The sequence below is a fragment of the Phocoena sinus genome, chromosome 13, assembly GCF_008692025.1.
Source record: "Phocoena sinus isolate mPhoSin1 chromosome 13, mPhoSin1.pri, whole genome shotgun sequence".
Taxonomy (NCBI): domain Eukaryota; kingdom Metazoa; phylum Chordata; class Mammalia; order Artiodactyla; family Phocoenidae; genus Phocoena; species Phocoena sinus.
In genome coordinates, this window is record NC_045775.1 from 56,726,048 (window position 1) to 56,750,366 (window position 24,319).

The 24,319-nt window shown below is 38.9% G+C and overlaps 1 long non-coding RNA gene across 1 annotated transcript; it reads left to right on the forward strand.

The window, feature by feature from the left end:
• Nucleotides 1-2,599: 2,599 nt before the first annotated feature.
• On the forward strand, nt 2,600-23,670 carry LOC116764806. The gene is made up of 6 exons (XR_004353018.1): nt 2,600-2,871; nt 8,595-8,649; nt 8,752-8,813; nt 10,758-10,853; nt 19,383-19,541; nt 22,170-23,670. It is a non-coding gene; the product is annotated as an uncharacterized LOC116764806 (long non-coding RNA).
• Nucleotides 23,671-24,319: the final 649 nt, after the last annotated feature.

The following is a 24,319-nucleotide window of genomic DNA, read 5'->3' on the forward strand; positions in this document are numbered from 1 at the left end:
TTTGCCTCAGTGGGGAATACAGGACTTTGGCCTAATGCTTCACCTTTAGTGCAGGCCATTTGAGCCTTAGAACAAATACCAATCATCACTCTTTGGAAAAAAGAATCTGCATCGGCGTGGCCTATCGGAATGGGGTTTCTGTCAAGGTAAACGGTTGTCGGCAATGACTGTGGTAGAGTGGCGATAAATCCCATTTTATTGCTGAAAAATTCCAGCTTCACTCCATGCCTGACAGCTCCCACATTCTCATACCCATTTGGGCAATTTCTGCACTCTGTCCATCTGGTTCTCATTACCTCTCAACCTGCCTGCGTCTGATCCAGAAAAAGTGCAGGTCAGAAACGGGGGAAAAGAAACTGAGGTGATGGACGAAACAGAAAGCAGGGGGGTGGCCCTTGGAGGTCGGGGTAGAGGTGAGGGAACAACAGGAAAGGGGGGATCCCAGCTTAGGCTCGGACCAGTCTCTGGAAGGGGCTGCTTAGATATATTAGAGAAAGGTAATGACAGGACCTGAGCTGGGAAACCAGAGGAAACTGTATCTTACATTCAGGCCTTTCAAAGGCACCTGCTTTGGGGTGGACGAGAGTGAAAGAATGTGGTAGGTATGGGTGGATGGGGACAGACTAAGGGACAGTCCATCCCATCCCATCTGTCAAGGCACTGTGTCACAGAGTAGAGGGCCTGGTCTAGAAGAGCGTCAAGTTCAGCAACAAACAACATGGAGCCTGGAGCCCCATGTACACAGCTGGTGTGCTTCCAAATATGGGGATAAAACTCTGCTGGAGATTCAGTTTTGTTTCAAGAATATAATTTTTTAGAAGAAGAAACCTCTAGGGCCACCAACAGCATTGTCTCCCTTCATTTTTCTAAGAAAATTAATATTTAAAAACGAATGTGTCCTAATAGGCACATTTATGGGATGGTTTATTCATGGAATGACAGGACTAGCAAGTGAGTTGCCTGGGTATTCATAACCCCAATGACATATATGGTCTTTTTTGGAGTTGCTGTGCATTTGGAAAGTTAGGCTCATTCTCTGAAGCTGAAATCCTTTTGATCATAATTGCTTCTGACCTAAAATTACCCACCGTCACCATAAGATGCCTCTTGGGGACAAAGAAATAAATACAGTAAATATCTGATAATAGATATAAATAATAGCCCACTTAGACATTATCCTAAATTAGACTAGGATGAAACTGTATAACTATATATGTAAAAATATAACTTTTTCTTCATCATTTTGATGGGGTCATTATAGTTAATACTAAAATAAAATTGGAAAGTATATCGAAGTACAAGGATGAAATAAATAAAAATATTTTTATTCAATTAAAAATATTAGAATCAGTGAATGGTCAGATAGATGGTGGTTATTTCACCACTTGTTCTGAAGGCAATTTTGCAGTTTTGTCTTAAAACCAGTATGATTGTGTATTCTTAAATATGTTGGAGAGCAGAGTCATTGCTACGATTTGCAGGCAGAATCTCTTTACTAGATATGTTTATACAGACAGTATGTCTTAGTGCTTTCTGGATCCCAGGGGTACAGAGAGCATTCCAGGACCGCAAAATTCACTTTTTCACAGCCAGACCCCTAACTACTGCCATGCATATCTCGGTTTTATTGGTTGAATTCTAATATCAAGATGATGTGAAATTTTAGTTACTGAGCCAGATCTTGCAGGTAAGAAATGCTGGCTTCCAATATTTAAGATTTAATTTCAAAATTTTCAAGTCATGCATGTGCAAGAGAATTTCTATAAAATGTAATTACCTGAAATTGTAAGTGAACTCCGCATGAGATATTTGAGTGGAAAAGGAGATCGTTTATAAAAATTTTAAGTTAAAATGACTAGACAATTTGGAGTGAAGTAAATTACAGATGATCAAAACGGAAGTTTATTATTTGGCAACTTTAAAGTGAATACTTTAGTTTATTATTTGGCAACTTTAAAGTGAAACAGACGTTTTCTTGTATACATATTAAAAGGCATAAATTTTTGGCTACTATTACCTATCCATTAAAATAACCATAATATATGACATCTCTAATTTGGAAAGGAATTGCAGGTTTTTAGCCAAAAAAGAATCTCATTTGAAGTTTACTTTTCTGGGCTGTACATATGTCAGAAAGATGCGATCATTGAAACGCCAAAGAATGTTTGTTTCTTTTAATAGCATAGCAGAAAATTAATGGCATGGGGGAGGGTGAAGTGACAATTTAACTTGATGCTTGATAGCTGTTTACTTATCACTTTGTGCCCAGATTTCAGTGTCCTGTAAAGAAAGGGGGAAATAAAGAAGCCACAGCATTCATACGGCTTTTAGGGCACTTAAGACACATGGAGGAAAGTGCCTAGAAGGCTATTGAAATATTTGCAAAACAAATCATTTACATTTACCTTTTGTGTCTGTAAAACCCAGAGTGCCTACAAAGACAGAACCAACTTTAGCTGTAAGAAATATTTCAGCATCAAAATGGTTAATAGTATTATAGCTTCAAAAGAGCCTATTGGCTCACCCTCAAGGATGCCCTGCAGTTGTTGTTAAAGTCATCAGATGAAGCTAGCCTTCTCAGCTAGCTTTTAGATTTGTCTGCTAACAGTAAAAATACTATAATAAATCGGTAACATATGTTGCCAGGCAAGGAAAAGTGATATAAATAAAGAGACTAGGAGACCCAAACCAAGTACAATGTGAAAAGAATTTAACTTTCAACCTATTCGTTGGCTAATTAACATTTGAAAAGCAATTTGAAAGTGTAACTGTTATTTGCTTATATTCTTCCTCATTTTTTTTTTTTTTCTCTCTTCAGATTGCATTCTTACCCAAATACTCCTTCGTGATTGCCTGTTTTGCGGCTTTGGGGTAAGTCCCAGTTTTCCACAACCTTAAGAAAAAAAAATGCATAACATAAAAGATGCCAAAAAGACTTATGTGTCCTGATGCATGGGTTTTGTGAAATATACATGGGTTTGTTGTTTGGGGGGGGGTGCGGCTAATGAAATAAAGAGAAGGGGTTTGTTTCTGCAAGGATCCAAGAGTGTGTGAAAGTGTGCATTGCAAACGAGTCTCCCATCAGGAAAGCCACCTCTGGAATGGAAATGACAAAGCTTGGAACACACACAATCAATTATTTTCACTAGCATTTAAAATATAGAAAACAAAATCTGCTTTGGGAATTGACTGAATATTTTATTTAGCTTTTTTATTGAGACATCCTTTGAAAAATGGCATAATATAAATAGTTTTACAAAGCAACAATATAATCAATCTCTAAACTAGAATATAAATCAAGGATTTCATTAACTGCTGGTAGCCAGTTTGAATTGTAGTCGTGTCCATAATGCCTATCTATCTATGTATGTCCGAGTTATATTAAAAACCTTTAAATGGCTTTGTAATATCAGCTACATCTAGCTATTATAATAATTAATGGTACTGTTTTATAAATCAATACATGTATTCTTGATAAATTCATATCCAGTTAATGGTGTAATTTAAATAAAAATTAACGTAATAAAGGACATACAAAAACGGGCAGGAAATCTTTAAAGGTTAAGAGACAAATTTGTCTAAATTCATTTTTAACCTGTGTTTGAAAAAGTTTGTTTAAAATCAGTGGAGATTTACCTTGTTTTGTGAAACTAATCTTGTCATGTCTATTGGTATCTAGTATTGAATTTGTAAGATGTTTCTTTTCTAACTGCTAAGTTTTAATAACATACTTATGATACTGTGGGATGTTTTACTACAATTATACTCGTTTCTTTCAATAATTGAGTATTCTTTAGAAAAGTAGAATAAAACAAACTAAATCCTCAACCATTCATTTATTTTCAATACATGAATGAAATGTAAGTGCTTTATGTTTTTTTGATATCACTAAATGAACTGTGCTGAAAATCTCCAAAGCCATATACAAATTTTATTTAGGGGGGGAACAAGGACTGATTAGTTCAATGAATTTACATGTGTAAGAGCCAGAGTTTTTACTACTTTCACTGAATGAACATCCTAGGAATTTTAGAAAGAAAAGAAAAATGCATTGACGAGTCCACAATGTATTTTAACGCTGCACATGGGTGGAGAAACATTCTACAAAGAGTGTATTATTGTTCTAATTTTAAAGATACACACCAAAGGCATATTAAGGAATAATGAGATTTAGAAAAAGAACTGAATGTTGTAGGTGATCAAATACAATCTTAAATCTTTCCAAATAAAATTTCATTTCGTTATAGAGGAAGCATTTTACACAAAATATCTTTCAGAATTATGCAGGCCAGTCTGCCCTGCCATTCTCGGTGACACGGTGCAGAATGTTACTTTAATCCACTGAGCTTTTTCTGACATTTTTCTTAACATTGCTGAGCCTTATTTAGAGCAGCAAAGGAGATGTGTGCAGTTTCATTGACACTGATGGGTGTTTTCAAAATGTTACAGGAGAGAGAGAAAGAGAGAGAGGAGAAAAGATTTGCTGCTAGTCATTTCATCAATAGAGCTGCAGGAGTAATTACTATTTGTTAAAAGTTTCTATTTCAAATGAAGCTAAATTTTAAAGAAGCCTCATCCCTTTAGAAGAGCTGATGCTTGGAAGAGGAGGGGAGAGAATGCACATTAGTGATTACATGTTAAAGTGTGCTCAAGTACTGGAATCATTTAAAATGTATTGTGTTTTTAGATGAAACCTACAGCAAAACCACTCCTAAGAGGCTTAATTTAGGTTTTATAGGAAGAACATAAAAAAGACCAAGTTACAGCCACACACTGAAATATGGGGTACATTTAAAATATCTTCATTTAAAAACGTATGTTTATTTTCCCTCCTGGGATCACTAACGTGTGTCTCGACAGAGAAAGCGAGGACATGCTACATTCTTAAAAATTATCTGTTAAAGGGATCACATTCTGACAGGTTTGAGCATTTTTATGACTGCAGATAACCTCTTAATTATGTCGCTGCCTTCCACTTGTTAATCAGGGGCATTCAACACTCGTTAACCAGCGAGTGGTTGCCTTTAGAAGACTACACTATTTTTAAGAATTAGAAACACTTTATTCCCATCATCATATTATCGCATGTATGATTTAAGCACTGCTAGAAACTTACCTGCTTGAAATACCAAACACCAAAGACAAGGTCTAGATGCCTGTAACGATGTTGTTAATTACTTCAAATTGTGCAGCTCATGAAAAGCTTTAAGAGATGGATAATTTTACTTTTCTTGTCCCCCCACCCCCGTGCCTCCCCTACCTCTCACACAATTCCTATTTGAACCAATTTTAGGTGTCTTCTGCCGCCACCAGCGTGTGAGATACTCAGAGACACTTTCAGAGAGCAAGGTATAAGTGGAGTAAATAAAATCATTTCACTATTGCTTTATCAACCCTCCTAGGTAGTTTTCCTGCCAGCCAACCTGCACTGTTAAAACCCATAAAATTATGCAATAGTGACTTCTTTGGAGGTTCTTTAATCAGATAATGGCCAGTGTTTAGGAGGGAAGGGCCCAGGGCGATGTTGCTGGCACTTAACACTGGGCTTGGTCATTACGTGTCTGGTAGAGACCAATAAACAGCTGATTACTACCCTATAAGGAGCCGATATTTTTACATTTATCCTAGTTTTTTTTTTTTCTTTTCTTTGCAACTTCTCATAATGGCAAGGATTTGTCAAGAAGACCTACGAGCAGTAACCTCACAGGCCCCTTAAAAATAAGAATCTTCCTAGCGTGAAATGATGCCTTTGGTGAAATGGTGAGAATGATTTTGGCTTTTACAAGAGCAGAGGTTTGATTACTTTAAAGCCCATTTCTTTCAGATGGGGAGACCCCCGGACACCATCCCTCACTCTCCTGTCCCCTTCTCTCTTCTATGACAGGTTCACAGGCTGCAACCAAGGGGTTTTAAAATGCAAATATTTATATTTGAACTCTGGCAATAACAGAGTCATTTTGCTTCCTCTGTTAGCCTGTGAAAATTGATGCTGCATACCTGGAACTACGTTTCTTTTCTCTCTTTACACATGAATATATTATATAAATAAAAGATAATTTATGGAAAGGAAACATTTGAAATAATATTTTTCCAATGAAAAAACATTTGAAATAATAATCCTAAATTTGACTGGGTAATCTTTGAAGGCTTTAAGAGTCAGAGATGCAGATTTCCACACTTTTAAAGAAAACTTGATTGCAACCGGGAAATGTGTGCTTTTGAACACCTAACTGAATTTGAATGCCGGCGTGGGTCAAAAAAGAAAAAAAGAGGGATAGAAAGAAGGCAGGAGAGAAAAAGGTGTGAATTTTACACATGCTTTAAACGAAGGTATTCAACCACATGTTTAGACTTCTTGTTACAATTTTATTGACTCTCTTTATACCTGAATATAATTTTTTCATAACCTATGTAAATTGCAAAACAGTGAGTCTTATAAAATGCCTCTCTTGCCTGGGATCCTCATCTTAGTATGAACAGCACGATACCCAGAAGAAATGGACCCTAATTTCAGAACCTCATACAAAGCCAGGCAATTCTTGAGCCAAACAAACAAAGGGGGTGTAAGCGATTTCATTTATTTTGATAATCTTCCTGCACGGGAGCATTTTGCTGTCTTTGTCAAAGTGAATGACAACAATTTGGCCAACTCTCTCTGAGCTGCACTCAACAGTGACAGGCAAATTATCAGAGGCCCTGCACTTCTTATTATCAGAGGAGAAGCCATCAGGGGGACGCATGGAGGATACCTCTCCCTTGTCACTATTTGTCAGTGGGACAAGGGCCACTGCTATGGGTAGCTGACAGGTAATTTCAACAATAACAATTACTCCTATTACTGGTGTCATAAACAATTCGCCCAAGGCGTGACAATAGCAAAGCTTGATAATTCCATGCCATATAAATAAACGCCAGCAGGTAACAAGTAATTTAGCTCCAATCAAGCTTTCACCCTGGCATTAATATTGTTATTGCAAGAAAATGGAAAATTGAAAAAAATTCAATATGTTAATGAAGTAAGAGAGGTTCAAGGGCTAGACAAGAGGGGTTGAAAAAGGGAAACCAAAATTATTATGGTATCATATTTGGTGCCATGCTGAGGGCCAAACAGCAGTATAATTACTTTGAGATTAAGAAGGGGATCAAAAGTACTGTTTGCCTTAGACTTCAGAAAAACATGACACGGCCTGGGAAAATCCTCCTGTCTCTAATTTCTGAAGAACATAAGTAGAAATATAAGAACGTGTATATAATGCAGCATCTCGCTAGCTTTTTTTCCACCTGAAATCTTTCATCGGAAACAGAGGCATGAGTACCAGAGGAACATTTCCATCTGTTTAAGGAAATCGCATCAGCACCTGCTTTCTTTACATTAAGTCTCATACTGTACTGAAACTATTTTAATAGGCCTATTTTTATCTGTGCTGAAGATAAAGCTGAGAACCCCTCTTTGCTCTCCAACTGTCCACAGTTTGGAAGTGGGCTCGAGGATACAGTCCAATCTTCCTCCGTAAAACTTCCTGATCAGATGAATTTACAATTTCACTATTTGTCCGGCAAGACGATGTGCCATCATAGTGACAGCAATAAAAGAATTTGAAAATCTCTAATTAGGGGAGCTGCAGAGCAATTAACGCATGTCAAATTTTACTTCATTAAGTGCCACTCTAATTTTCCCTCTAAAAATTAATGGATTTTTTTTCCTTTTGGTATGTGTGTGTGTGTGTCCCCTTAAGGCAATGTTGATTCAAATCTGCTCAAGATGCAGTGTTGCACAGCTAAGCATCTTCTTGATTACAATCCGCCACACTTCTAACTGCGCTCTTTCTCACTGCCACGGATACTTTGTCAACAGTCAAATTACACCACGCTGATAACAATGCATAATGGTCTTCCTCCTCCCAGGCCGCTGGCAGGAGATGGGGTTCATAAAAATGTGCTGTTTTCTTCTCAACTGTTTCTTAAGGAAGTTTGTATGACCAGGTCACTAGTCAGGCGTTAATTTTTTGAAATGAATTCGTTAATTTCAAGAAAAGGAGTGAAATGATGGCGTACCAAAATACCTCACTGAAAAAAAGAATCAGGAGATGAATAAGGAATTGAAAATATCTAGAGCCAAAGTTTTGCTTAAACACTTTGTTCAGAGACATTTTCAAGAGCACTATTCTTGGTTAAATACCAGGGTTTTTTTTTTCCTTTACTTATGGGCTGTAAACATTGGAAGCCTCTCTCGAACAGACAGTATTTAGATTATGAGAGAAGTTTGTTTAACTGACATATTTGCCAGAATCCTCAAAACATCACAGGACATGGAAGACAGATGACTTTTTTTTAGGTCAAGACTGTATATTCCAGATAAATGTTGATTCATTTTAACTATTTTTTATCCTAGTTGCTTGTTGCAGAGCTGTGTGTCTGAGTCATCAGCCCATGAGAGGAATATTTCTCACTGAAAAATGAAAGAGACACAGCGATTAGATGATCTTACATTCAGTCTTTTTAGAGATCATTCACATTTTATATGTCTAAAACATGATCAGATCCAGAACAAAAAGGGGGAAATTAAACAAAATGCTCAGTGTATCTCTTTGCAGATTCTTCAGGGAGTAGAGAACATTCACATGGATGACATCCCAGTTTTCTCATCATGTAAGTATATTTTTGGTTATATGTTTTCTTTAAACATATTTATTCAGTAAAAAATTAAATTCATGGAATATACACTTCTTTTTTTTTTTTTTTAATTCACAGGTTGAGTCCAGCTTTTCATTCACTGACAACTAACTCAAAAATCTAAAATTTGATATTTTGAGGTTTGTATTTCCTAATATCAAAAATTCCTTCCTTCTCATAAGGCATGTTCGTAAGTGGTCTATTTCAAACAAAAGAAAATGACATTCCCCTTTCAGCTAGCAAATGTTAGATTCTCTCAAAGTCGACTGGGGGCTCACTTGGAAGTTTTGCCATTAGAGACACGCAAATTGAATTATTTTCATCTCTCCCAATATCATTTCTTCGAACTTTATAAATATAGCAATACTAGGTTTAGCATTTCGTGTGGCTTGTTTGCAAATAAAGGTATCTCGATAAAAAAAACGAAGCTCTGCGTACTTTGAAAAGACAAAAACCTGGAACAATCTCATATTAAAACATTACCAAAGGATTGTAAAGGGAAATTTAAAGGGAGAAAACTTGATTTATATATGCAATCCAGCAGTAATCAATTTTACCTTCAATATCTTGCTTTTGTTTTCCAAATGCTAAATAAACAATACATAATGCATCCCTCATCAGCCAAACCATGGAGGCTCTGCGCTCAAATAACAGGAAACATATTCAATTTTCCTAACAGAAGACAGTTCATTAAGCTGTGCCACATCAAATAAAACTTTAATTTCTCCGGCATCAGAGTCGCAATGAAAGCAATTGAAGAAGATGAGCCATATGGTACTTCTATCAGCAAACACACATTGCTCATTCCCCCAAAGTTTTCTAATTCTGCTCCCCAGACCTGCGTAATATAGATAATGTGCTCCGAGAGCAGCAACCATGAGCTATCTAGTGTACACTTCTAATACTGTATTTAATGGGAAATAATGAATCATAAAAGCCTAGAGAAGACGTCTTTTGCTAACCTAAATCTCAGCTGTAATTTCATTGTTCTGTGCCTAAGATGCTGTTTGCCCTTTCCAAACAACAGCAGTTGAGCATAATTATGCTGCTTCAAACCTGGGCTGGCAAAAGCATCCCTAATAGAACCAAGTTTCTATTAACTCCTGAATTTCTGAATTTGATGATGCACTGATGCAGACATGGAGATAACCAAGCATGTGTCATTTTAAAACCCAAAGAAGCGTTTTCTCCTTCTGCTCTTTGGTCAGACTGCTCAGTGCTTTTATATTCACTCCCTCCTCCCCACCCCCTCTCACCCCTACCCATGCAACAGGAGTGGCATGATTAAAAATGAGGAGATTTTCTTGTTATTAGCAAATTTGACATTTGTCTGATGAAATGCACATAAAATGTGAAAGCTACACAGTGCTCAGAAGAAATGTCTCCGCTCCAATCCAGGCTACCAAGATGAAATAATTTAGGTAAAGCAAATGTAAGGATCCTCGTACATCTTTACTCAGAACGCTAGGATTGGATTATAAATGAAAGAACCAAATATTGCTGAGCTTTTAGAGCGATGGTATTTTGACACATGGGAAGCGTCTAGTGTTTCATCTCTCACCTTAACTGCCTTGATTATTAACCTAAACATCATACATATGCTCAAATGCAGCAATTTCTCTGTCCTGGGTCCAGCCTGTCTTCTGGCAAGAGATTGGGGTTGGGGCTTAATTCCTTTTGAGAGAAAAAAAAAAATTTTTTTCTCCCCAAATAGGTTAATGATTTTAGCTTTTCCATTTTTAAAGCTCATCAAATCAATATTTCCCCAACACAATGCTCATTTAAAACACCATCAAATAACACTGCGGATACATATTGAAAACGTATTTTAATGGTTTTGTTTGTTTTGGCAGCAAACTAACCAAGGACGATTAAATTAAAAAGAGACTTTTAAAAGTTAGAGATTGCCTTTTTAATGCTTATTAAAATCAGCATGTTACATGCCTGTCTTTGAATTAGCTCTACACACTTGATTGCCATCATTAAAACTAGTTGTTTGGGTGCTGGTCTGTGATGGCTCAAACCCTTCCTCAAAGCCGATTCTTACTAGTTATTAACTTGACGTCTCTTTTCATTGAAATTAGAAAGAAAAAAATCATTCTGGCCCGTGGAAGAAACAGTCACCAAAACGTGAAATAGCTCAGCGAGACAGCAGTATGAAACTATGAAAAGACCAACAGGTAAAAGAACTACAGTCACATCTAAAACATATTCAGGTAAAAAAAAAATCACAGCGACAACACAGAAGCAGTCCATTGATTATATTTCATGAATGCCTTAAAACAAATGTTTAAACAGTTTTCTGAAACAGTGCAGAAAACCCCTACATGCTCCACTGGCTTGCAAATGACAATGGCCTATTGCAATGTAAAACACGCTGGAGAATAAAAAGGTGCTTTTTGTTACCATTTTATCAAAGCTGTTCATCTTGGAGCTGCAGGCAGCATTTTGCTGGAATTGCAGATATTTCTCTGTCCAGGCTCTTTTGTTTGTGCATCTCATTTGCATATATTTGTCTCCAGCTGAGGGTGCTTTCTGCTCATTAAGGCCTCCCTTCCCATTATTTCATAAGCCAGCTGCTAAGAGGGATTTCACCTGTGGTGACTGAGAAAAGAGGGGTGAAAAACTAAATTCTTCATAAAAAGGAAATCTTCTGAGTCTCTTCCCCTATAAATGGGCACCATTTGTGTTAAACAGCCTCTTGTCATGATAGATGCCTCTGGAGGTCAGGGGTTAAAGTTGATTGGAAGGTCAGCAGTAAAACAACAGACAAACCAGACGCCAAACTGGTTCCTTAGCTGTCGGTGGGAGCTGTGGTGCAAACAGGTCTTGAACCTTTTTCAACCTCTAATAAAACAGGGGATGAATCTGAAGTGGATCAACCAGGCCCCTGAGGCAGCAGCACAGAAAAACACAAATAATATCAATATCAGGCAGCCACAGGAAACAATGGGGCATTTCTCTGCGCTATGTGCATGCTGCTATTGTTTCAAGGGCTGGGGAATTAATTCCACTTATTTATTTAAGGCGTGTCAACTCACTGCCTAAACCTGTTTCAGTGTCAAGATGAATAAAACTTTTATGGCTCATAAAATAGAGCCATTCATCTCAATGCTCTTTGTGGTACGTGTTTTTTTTTTTTTTTTCTTCTGGCACACTGAGCTAGGCCTCTGCTCCTAGATGGTTACATCTGAACTGTTGCTATGATCCACACCATGTTAGAGAACAAAATGATTTCACTGGCAAATGGATCTCAAAAGAAATGACACAGGAAGGCATTTTAGCTGCGATATAATAGTCCCCAAATTCCTCTGAAATCCTCATCATGCACTTGTATCTGTTTTGAGCATGCGTTATTGACAAAGCAGAAGTTTTGTTATTTTAGAGGAAAGTTAAAAAATGCTAACAAGAAAGTGTTGGTTTTCTGGAATATCATGCATTTCATTTGACTTTAGAAATGCAACCTGGTTAGGGTACCTGTTTCCCATTCAGCACCTTTAGCCCAAGTTTTCACTGCTGTGTACTCAGTTTGCCCTGATGGAATAATTCAAATGCCTTCTTTAGCTCCACAGCTTTGAATTTTATGTTTAATTTTGAACAGAACATGCCAAATATAAATGGAAGAGAAAATGCATTTCAGCGCATTTTTGCATTATACATTTTTCAAAGTTCAGTTGTAGAATCAATTTTACTTTTGATTTCCTACTGACCACTTTAATAATAATATAACACTAATAAACAAGTTAACATTTATGAAGTGCCACACACAGTGCTGAGCACACACATGTTCTCACGCAGTTGTTGGTGATAATTCAATCCGAGTCACAGAAACCCATTTAGAATAATAATGATACTCTTCAGTACCCAGACCATACCTTAGAAAACAAAAAAAAATTCCAATCAAACAGTATCATTCTAGCAGATGCTTTAACAGGGAACATCACGGGAACCAGATTGCTTTATATTAAGATGAGCGAAAAGAAACAACTCCATGGCATTTCGCAAATTCTCCAATCACGGGTCAAATCTCATGCATCGCAGCTCTTTGCTCTGTTGCAATGTGAATTGATTTGTGGGTGAGTCACTTACGCTGTTGTCCCAGTTGCTTTGCTTTTGCGATCTCCAGCGAATATTGTAGCCTTTACTTACAATGCCGGATTATTTCTAATTTCCTCAGTTGGCAGGTCAGTTTCTCCACACGAATTCAAGTTTTTCCAGCAAGTAGATTATTTGAGGATAGCCCAAACAGAAGTTGTGCTTTCACATTTTGCTCATGGGTGAAGATGTGGCCCCGGGGAAAGAGGGGTTCGGTTTTTGGGTGCCAAGCACTGCTTAAGGTTCAGCTGCTCTTTCTTTCCCATTTGAACTGGTGCGTGTACCAGAGCTCGGCGTAGCGGGGGGGGGGTCCCTTTACCAAGCAGCCCTGTTTGAAAGTGGAATTGCTTTCAAGTGGCCACCAGACCCTGAGAAAAATATTTCAACTCAAAATTGATTAGGTTTTGGTAATCTATGGCAATGTGTTCTCATTTAAGCACGGAACAGGAGATTTTTCTCCTATAACCCATTACAGTTTAAAAAACGCAAGACGTTCAACTTGTGGTGGGAGAAATTTTCCAACTTATTAAATGTTGTTTATATCCTCCTCTTTGTACACCGTCTGCCTTCCCAGAGCTCCCTCTGTATCCGAGTTACCAACTTTCTTTCGGACCTTTCACATTAAATTTAACCCCACTCCCATCTGGCAACCTAGACCCTCCAAGTGACTAGAGCAAAAATACACAGTTTACTCCCCCCAAGTCTGCACTCTCGTCCCTCGTTTTTCTTTTGCTCTAATCTAATCACTAATTCTTAAGCTTGGCCAAATAGTTAAAAATGTTAAGTGCTAGCAAGGCCTTCTACCTCCCCCTCATATCTGTCTCTGTTTATGGAATGGGCTCAGTTTCCTCCTCTTCTCCTTCGGCCTGGGGTTTTCGGGTCAGAACACTGTAAATACACACAGCTCTGGCTCAACCCATAAATCTGAGCAAAGGGCAGGCTTATATATTCAGATAAGCACGGGTTGGGGCGGGAACAGGGAAGGAGAGCGAACCAGCAGAATCTGACGCCCTGCAGCAATGCTCAGAAAAGAGAAGTGAAAAGGCCAGGAATCTTTAGTGGGGAGGGAAAAAGATTTTTATCTCGAAACATCTCTCCTTATTTCTAAAGGATGAGGTTGGCACTGCTTCCTCTTCTTCTTTTTTTTTTTTTTCAATTTTTTACTTTTTCCACATTGCTTATACTCACATCCTTACTGAACATATTATCTTAGAGGCAATCAAATTAAACAATAAATTTCATTTATTTCCAATGTCCTTTTTCCTTTTTAAGTGTATTGGCTTGTGTTTTGAACTTTGTATATGTGGGGGGTGTGTGTGTGTGTGTGTGTGTGTGTGTGTAATGTGAATTAGAGTCCTTTTCCCAGAAATTCTCTTCTTCTGGAATTTTTCAAACCTAAGGTCTTTGCCTAAATAACCATGTTGTTAGTCACCACATTGAATCCCAAAATAAAACACGGCTGAAGGAGCTGGGAATGACAAAGTGATACATAAATGCTTACATAGCCTTTGGTCTTTAAAGCTTCTACTTGATTTCTAAGTTCAAGTCTTTTCTGTTGGGTTTTCAGATCTCAAGATTTTCTGTGACTCCTGAAATACCACCCTTCTTGGGAGATGTGCCCCTTGTGGACATAGATATTGTCGCAATGGAAAATCTTGAGCCAGGTGACCATGGCTGAAAGTGTACTTTCTACCATTCATCTGCCCTGACTCTGCTTTAGAGGCCATGAGCTACCCCATGAATTTGCCTCAGTCACTTAAGAATCTAGGAAATGTGGCACTTGCTTTGTTTTCAATCCATGTTTTATATTTTATCATATACATATATACAATTTTTAATCTCATTTCTCTAGGTTATTCTTTTGGCAAATAGAGAACTCATATTCCTCAAAAGGACCTTCTTTTCTTGGGTTGAGATATTAGTGACAATTCCATGTAGGTAAGAGAATTTTATGGGAAAAACTGCCAAGAGAGTAACGGCGCTGGCTGCCCAGACTGTTTTCTCTGTTCTAGCCTCACCTTCGACAAATAGAAATGATAATAATAATGATCACCATTTACTGAGCACTTACTTTTGGAAAGCAATGTGCCAGGTGCTTTATATGCATATTAATTTAAATCCTTATAACAATGTGGCAAATGAAGTATTATAGTCTCCAGTAATGAATGAAAAACTCTGGTTGGAAAAGTGAAGAAACGTCTCCCAGAACGTACATTTAAGCTTAGCATTTGAACGTGAGTCTGGCTCTAGAGCTCTGTCTTCTGAACTGCCTCTCAGGGCCTCAGGTTCTGCGTCTTCAGGATGTGGGTCTTGGGTGGAACGGAGTCTATTTAGCAGGGTATTCCATGTCTGGGTTGACTTTCTCTGCCCACACCTCTCCTGAAGCTTAGTCCTGGCATTTTCAACAGCCCTCTGGTGTCATGGCCTGGCTCTCACAGACCTCCTGCACTCATGTCTGAAATGGAATTCATCGATTCCTCACCCAACCTGCTTCTTCTCTGTGATCCACATAGTGTTCTCTGGGAGCACCGTCCACTCTGCCCTGTAGTTTAAGCTCAAGGCTCTGCCAGCTAGCTCTCTCCCTTCTCACCTGCCATGATCATCAGCCGACCTCGCAGGCAGGAGACATTACTGTCCCACTACCTGGGTTTGAATTTGGCTCCCCTCTTTACCAGCTGTGCAGCATTGGACAAGGTGTTATATTCCTCTGTGCCTTGATTTTCTCATCTGTAAAATGGGGTCCGAAATACTACTTGTTTCATAAGGTTCAGTCTCCAGGTATTGTTTGACTGAATTGTTAAAATAACCTTCAGACTCGCTTCACCAGAGTTATCATTATAAAATAATAGCCATGATACCCTCCCGCTTAAAAAATCTTTACTTCCCTGTTGCCTCCAGGCCTAACTATGGAGTCAGGCAAAGGCTTTCATAATCTCCTGCCACTGGCCTTTCCAGGATCATTTTCCACCATGTCCCCCTAAGCAATTTGCACCCTGGCAGCAAAAAATTATACACGTGGTACGCTTTTGTGCCTCCACACTTTTGACCGTGCTGTGCCCTCTACCAGAAATGCCCTTCCTTTCCGTTTCTGCCTAGTGATGGGCACTTATCTTGTATGGCTCAGTTCAAAAGTCACCTATTTTTTAGGGCAGCGTAAATTGAGTCAGTCACTTGTAGAGTGTATTCCTCTGTTTTAGAACCTGACACGTTGAATGGTAATTATATGCACTGTCATTATAGGCACTGTAACCAGTAGGCTGGGGACTCCTGTGGGCAGAGACTGTGTGTTTTCCAACTTGATATGTTTTGTTCTAGAGCCTCATATATAGTGGGAGCCCCCAAATTTTGATTAATATATAAAATGTTATTCCTCACTCTAAAAAATGACTTAAAGTAAATAAATGTGTATCAAATGCCTGTAATGTGTTAACTAGTTGAATTAAATCTTGTTAGCTTGAGATGAGAAAGACAGTGAACTTGTAACAAAATTAAATTAAAAACTCAAGAGCATTTAGGAGTTCGGGATTAACAGATTCACACTATGATATATAAAATAGATAAACCACAAGGACCTACTGTATAGCACAGGGAACTATATTCAATATCTTATAATAACCTATAAGCGGAAAGAATCTGAAAAAGTTTATATATATATACATATATATATAAATAAAACTGAATCACTTTGCTGTAAATCTGAAACTAATACAATATTGTAAATCAACTATACTTCAATTAAAAAAAACCCTCAAACACAACTGTATTGTTCTTACTGTCTCCAAGATGAAGCCATCATGTTTTTTCCTAGTACACATGTTAAAATGTTACATTTTTTTGACACCTTAGGAAAATCTGATAATGGAAATTCTTTAGAATATCAGTGAAGTCTCTATATTTTATATATTTCATTAGAAAAAGAGCCAGTTTTTTCCTTATGTGCCTTTACTCTAAGCATAATACTTCATGGGAGGCAGTATATGAGTGGTTACGACCATAGGCTTGGAAGCTAGAATGCCTGGGTTTAAGTCCTGACACTGCCACCTACAAGCTGTGTAATTGTTGGGAAGTTTTCTCAAAGCCTGTTCTCTTACCTGTAAAATGGGCATCCTAGTAACATCTACCACAGAGGGTGTTTTGAGCATCCAATGAGTTAGTGCATCTAAACACTTAGATGAATGCCTGACTTACAGTAAATGCTCAATAAATATGCCCTGTTATCCAGTTGGTGTTTACAGGAGAGTCGCCTGGAATCCTAGTAGAAAGGTGAGGTCTATTTCATTGTCAGGGCACAGTGCAGAGAGGCGGGAGAACCTGAGAGTTGATGAATTGCCATTCACCTTGTGCAAGGACTAGGTATCCATTCAGACATCATTTCAACACATAAGCAATTTAGTGTTTCATTTTGTCATTGACACATGGAGCTAAATCTAGGAACAAACCCAGATTTTAAGTTAGCAGTTAGGACAGTTGGCTCTAGAATCATTCTGCCTGGGTTCAAATCCTAGCTCTATGACATACTGGTTGTGTGAACTTGGGAAAATGTTTTTATTTCTATAAGTTTAAGCTTTCTCATCTGGAAAATGAGGGAAAAAAGACTAATTTTAACCTTCTACCTGTTGTGAGAATTAAATGAAAACAAAACAACTTGACGTGCTTATCGCAGTGCCTGTTGCATAGTGAGTGCTTCATTTCTGTTAACCACCGTTTTCTTATTGAAAGTATCATTGTAATGTTTTTACTATACGATGTGCTTTTTTCTTTCTTTTTTTTTTTTTTTTTGGCGGTACGCGGGCCTCTCACTGTTGTGGCCTCTCCCGTTGCGAAGCACAGGCTCCGGACGCGCAGGCTCAGCGGCCATGGCTCACGGGCCCAGCCGCTCCGCGGCATGTGGGATCTTCCCGGACCGGGGCACGAACCCGTGTCCCCTGCATCTGTATCGGCAGGCGGACTCTCAACCACTGCGCCACCAGGGAAGCCCCTACGATGTGCTTTTTAAATTTACTTTATTGTGAAATATATCATACCCGTGTCTTGCTTTTTTCATTCAATGGTTGCAAATGGACTGATGTGGGTAGTTCTTAGTCCGTCAGTTTCACTGCTGTATAGCATTTTATTATACCAACAGCCCACAATTAATTGTGTTATTTTATTCTATTGATGGGCATCTGGACTGTTATTGATTGGTTTCTATTACAAACACTGCTGCATAGAACATTCTTATGTGTGCCCTGGTGCACATGTGAAAGACTGAAAGACGTTCTTTAGGAAGTTAAACCTAGAGTTGAGATTGTGGGACCGGTGAATATTCAACTTACTAGGTAGTGGTAAACTGTCTTCTCAGTAGCAACTCATGGAGGATTTTTTGACAGGAGATCATTACAAACGTATTTTGGGTCCTCATAAAGATTACTGTATGTTGTAGTCAGTCTCTAAGATTTTATGGTTTCAAAATAAAATCCAAATGAGCCTCTTCTTTTGGTATTCACACCCTCGTGTGGTGCTCTCCCACACCGTACCAAGGTTGGTCTTTGTGACCAATAGAATATGGTAAAAGTGATGGTACATGTTACAAAAAACTGTAGCTTCTGTTTGTGGCATCCTTTCTCTTTCTGTCTCTTTTGAATCTTTCACTCTGGGGAAGACAGCTGCCGTATTGTGCAGCTCTATGGAGAAGCCCATAAGGTAAGGAACAGAGACCTCCAGCCAACAGCCAGTTAGGAACTATAGTCTACCAACAACCATATGAGTAAGCTTAGAAGTGGATTTTCCAGCCGCTCAGGGCTTGCGATGACTGAAGGTTGATAGCTTGACTAGAATCTCATAGGAGACCCTGAATCAGAATTGTCCAGCTAAGCTGCACCTGGGTATTTGATACACAGAAATTGTGTGAGATTGTAAATATTTGTTGTCTTAGGCTAAGTTCTGGGGTAATTTATTATTCAGAGAAGATAACTATACATATTGCATTAAAAGGCAAAAACTTCCAAGTTCCATTAAAGAATTTTTGAAATAAAGCAGGATATTAAAACAAATTTGAAAACACATAATGAAAAGGTTGATGCACTAACAAATGTAGATGTTTTTAAGTTGGTTGGTCATGTAAAAAAGCACCGTGAGGGTGGGAAACAAGGATAATTTATGATTTATAACCTGCAGAACCATGTTTACATGTCTTCAAATTTTTAATTTGATCTGTATTATTAATTATTAGAGTCTTTTAGATGTGTGTATAATGCAAAATATTCATTATAACATAATGGCAAAATAATAGGCATCATCTAAACATACATAAATAAGAGAATTGTTAAGTAAGTAGTATATCCATTCAATAGAGTATTAGAAAGCCGTGAAAAGAAATATATATAAAGTAATAACATACTCCCAACGTAAGTTAAGTGAAAAGGGCAGAATATACCCTACAATCAGTATAAAACCAACTCTACAGGGATTTAAAGGTGAAAGTGGGCATCTCTCAGTTGGATTGTGGGGTTTTGTTTTCTTCAATAAACTTTTTCTGGGCTCTGTAAGTTCTTTCTAACAAACTTGTGTTATTACTTTTATTATTAGGAAAACGCATTTACCGCCTGAGGCAATTATTCTTGGTTTACTTTTAGCATTACAAAGAAACGAGGACCACAGACTTCTACCTTCAAATTGGAAATAGCAATCTTATCAAACAGATACCGACAGCAGAGCATCTGTAAAGTTTCTGGATGCTGCTTCACGTTGGCTGGCTTCCTTCTAAATCATCTTGGTCTTTGGACATAATCAAGGTCTTTTATCTTGTTATAATTGATGATCTTGTTGATTTCACTTGTATAAACAAATATAATCTATGTGTTGTTTTGTTGACATCAGAGCTTCTGAAAGAGAATCTGAGGATAAATTCATGGAATAGTCTAAACTTTCATGTGACTACAGTTTGTATTCTTCAGCATCTGTTCATGAAATTGAGAGGAGGAAGAATGAGGTAGATGAGATTTCATGGAGAGGCAATGTGGTGGTGAGGGCTGCCTAAGACCTTTCAAAATGGGAAGTGTGTTTGTCTAAGGCAGCCAATGGTGGCATAATTGAAGGAAGGGCTTTGTTAGGTTGAATGGGGTCTAGAGTCACTGTCTGAAAAATGGTGCTTCATAACAGAATAAATATGAATTTTTTGTTTTTTTTTTTTGCGGTAAGCGGGCCTCTCACCTTTGTGGCCTCTCCCGTTGCGGAGCACAGGCTCCGGACGCGCAGGCTCAGCGGCATGTGGGATCTTCCCAGACCGGGGCACAAACCCGTGTCCCCTGCATCGGCAGGCGGACTCTCAACAACTGCGCCACCAGGGAAGGCCTTGAAAATTATTTTTGATAATAGTAAAAAAAAATCTTAAAACTTAAGTATTTAAATAGACTAAAAATATATTTTGTTCTTAAAATTCCCTTTATAAAAATATCTTTGCCCATTAAATTAAACTTGGAAAGACCTTGAAATACGGTACTAAATTTGAAAGCGTTAACTAAAGTCCCACCACTTAAGGAGAACTGCTTCAACATTTTAGTGTATTTATTCTGATATTTATATTCTCTACGCATTTCCATTGCAAACTGTACTTCTACCGTCATGCTTTATTGTTACTGTATCTTCCCTTCTAGACCATCAGTTCTGTGAGGACAGTGGCTATGTCATTCTAACTTAACATCCTTTCCTCACTCCTTAGAGCAGAGTAGGTATTTAATAAACACTTGTGGAATGGCTAAACTGTTTGGACTACACAAGGAAAAGAGAACAGCCAGGAACAAGTGAATAAGTTAAAGCAAAGCTCTATGTCAATTGAGACTATTGGCAATTTGGAATGCTGTTCTCAGTACCAGGTGCCACTGAGGACAGACACCAGGTGCCACCTGAGTGTGCCAGGGCCTGTGCCAGGTGAAAGTTCAGGGAAGCTTTCTGTGAGGGTGTTCAGTCATTGCCAAGGAAAGAGTAGTTTTCTGAACTCCAATGGGGCAACCAAGAAGATCGGGCTTGTAACTGAAACTTCAGAATTAGGAGTAAATCATCATGGCTTCTAGGTTTATTTGAACCATCTAATACCGAACCACATTTGCTTCTCAAAACAAAGAACTGTTTTGTTTTATCATGTACAAAATACTGATCACAAATATTTCAGGCTATAAGAAAAAATATTACCAGTTATGGCAAGCACTGGAAATTTATAATTTGGTTACTTCATACAGATCTGATCATTCTAACATCATGTTTCCAAGCATTATTTTATTAAGCACTCCATTTATAGGGAATCGTGTAGCCAGAATTTATTGTTTGTTTAGATTTTTCCAATGCCCTCATCACTGAGGTCCCCGGTCGCATGTGTAGAAGATTAAGAGATACAATAAACTAAAAAGAATAGACCAAGCAACACATACTAGATCTGGGTCAAACTAAATAAATATGTCTACTTCTAAGTCCCGGAGTTCAACAAGAACAAAAACAAACTCCTACATATAAAATCAGGAAATTTTTCATAAGAAAGAGATTCAGCCTTAATTTGATCTGTTTGCCCAAGTTCAGCAGTTGTTTAATCTAGAAGCCAGTATCCATAATTATTTTATATTTTCCGATTATACTTTTGAAAATAATATGGGCCTCAAGGAAGCACAACCAAGAATTAAAATTCCCCCAGGTGTGAATTAAGGCCAAGGCATGTGTTTTCAACTCAGAAACAAAATGATCTTAAAATCCTGTTTGCATCTGCTATTAATAAAATCGACAAGAACAAAATACAGCTAAATGCAACTCTTCCTAGTGTCAGGTTAAAAGCCAAATTCCCTGGGTTTAATTTCTCTTTGTGTGAGGGTGGACAATTGCTCAATCTCTTTGCAACTTGTTTTTCTCTCCTGTAAAGTGGGGCGATAATAGTATCCATCTCCTTGGGTTACTGTGAGACTCCCATGAGTTAATGCATGTGCTGGGCACAGGATAAGAACTATATAAAAACTAGCTGTAATTATTATTAAACAGTGAAACAAAGCACCTGCCTACTGTTACGTATGGTGTCACCTTCTTTTGTCTTGACAAGAGAACACCCTAGTCCATCTCTGCAGCTTTAGTCTTTCACATTCATTCTTAGCTTAGATTGTTCCCTTCCTCCTTCCCTCCAAGAATGTTTCCCTTGCTCTTCTCTTGGCCAGATCTGACCCATTTTGACTTACCCTATAAAGTATCAATGATAGGCTAGGGCCAGAAAATGGCTCAAGGCTCATGTCTCTGGAAATTAGTGTTTTTGTATTTCCTGACATTCTCGAATTAGCAAGGGTACCTCAGAAGACCTGATGCACTTTAGAAATCTATAAGGTAGTAAAAGCAATCTCTGCAAGTGCTTCTCTCCTTAAAATAAACCTCTTCAAAAATTTTTGTCCCAGAGCACAGGTGGTGGAGTGTCCCATTTGGCTATTATTTTCCAAAAAGGGGAATAAATGGAAAATTCTCTGCGTGAGGATCGTCACTGCCATGACTGTGCATCAAGAAACTGAATACAGTCGTTCCTTCCTGGCAGATCTGAAGGCAGAAGCCAGTTTCCCGTTCTGTGTCCTCTCCACTCGCCATATCGTCATGGCAAGGGCCTGCAGTGGACAGAGGTCTCCAGGCATAGCGGCAGTCGACATCTCGGCCTTCCACCCGTGACTGCAGGTTCTATCACGTGGACCAGTCACTTCGATTCCCAAGCCTCAGCTGTCTTGGCACCGTTATGCCAGCTGAGACACCATGGCTGCATCAAAGCAGGGACGTGGTCCAGGTGGCCTTGTGATGTCCCACCCAACTCAAGTCTATGACTCCCTTTACTTGTTTTACCGTGAGAACATTGTAACTTCTCCTCCCAAGCGTAACGCCTTTAAAATCTAGCCCTCAAATAAGGAAATTTTCTGCCACAGACTTTCTTCTGGATATCTTTGCCTTCAGCTGTGGCACTGAAAAGCTTCTTGAAAAGAAACTTTTCTCTCCTCCCATACAAGGCTATAGTAATCTTCCTAAATGCCATTTGGATCACGTTACTTCCCCGTGTAAAATCCTTCAGTTGCTCTTCTTTGTGTGTGGGGTGATAGAGCAGTATGTGCATGGCATTCCTACCCTTCATGTGGGCCCCTGGGGTCCACTGCCCCATGGGTACCCTGGGCTCTGGCCCTAACAAGCTGGACAGTTCCCCTCCTTTGCCATCTCCTCTCTCCTCCATGCCCTGCTTTTGGATGGATTCTTTCCTCTGAAGTTAACGTGCTTCTTTGCTTTCTCTGCTTGGCTAAATCCTTCCCCTCCTATACATTAAACTCAGACACCTTGTCCTCTGGGAAGTCTTCCTTAACCCCAGAGGGGGTCAAGATGGCCCTCGTCTGTGCCGTCTGACCCTCCTTGCTTCCCCTTGCAGGGAAGGCCATTCTGCGTTGTACCTGCTTTTTGGTGTCCCTATTGCCCACTGGTCTGGAAGCTTCTGAAGACAGGGACTGGATCTTGCATTTTGGCAACTCCTGCACCCAGCCCAGAGTCTGGTTACGGTAACAGGGTCAGTAAACGTTTGAAGCCTCAATTTGACAAGATCTTCCTCGTGATAACTAGGGACACTATAAACCTGGAGGAGATTATAATTAGGTATGTATAGCTGGTGGAAAACTGTTCCCAAAGAATTAAGAGAGAACAGACCTAAATCAGACAATAAATATATGATGATTTATAAGAATTAGAAAGGGTGGGAGGTAAGATGCAGAGATTACTGAACGTGGGAAGGATTCCTTCAACAGGTAACACACCCAAATGATTCAGCTTTGAAACTGATGAGGTATAAAATTCTGCTTTTTGGTCTAACAGTTCATTAAACTAATACAAATTGTGGGAGGAGAACTTGTCTGGAAGTGACCCCAGATGAACCAAGACTGTGATAGGAACTGCCCACAATTTTATTATTATTATTTTTTAAATAAATTTATTTATTTAATTTATTTTATTTTTGGCTGCGTTCGGTCTTCGTTGCTGCGCGTGGGCTTTCTCTAGTTGCAGCGAGCGGGGGCTACTCTTTGTTGCGGTGCGCAGGCTTCTCATCGCAGTGGCTTCTCTTGTTGTGGAGCACGGGCTCTAGGTGCGTGGGCTTCAGTAGTTGTGGCATGCAGGCTCAGTAGTTGTGGCGCACGGGCTTAGTTGCTCTGTGGCATGTGAGATCTTCCCGGACCAGGGCTCGAACCCATGGTCCCTGCATTGGCAGGCTGATTCTTAACCACTGCACCACCAGGGAAGCCCCTATTATTATTATTATTATTATTGGCCACTGTGTATTGAGCACCTACTATCTATGGGGCATTTTCATCAGATGCTTTAAATTCATAACCTCATTTATTAAACCCCACAGCATCTCTATGATGTAGGTAACATTAGCCCATTTTGTGAACAAGGAGACTGAGATCAAAAGGGAGATTGAGGTCACACAGCTTGGAAGAGACAGCACCGATGGGGTGACCCCCAAAGGCCACGGATTAAAGGAGGGGCAGCCTCACTTAATCTGCACTATCACATGATGGGGGAAAGGTTG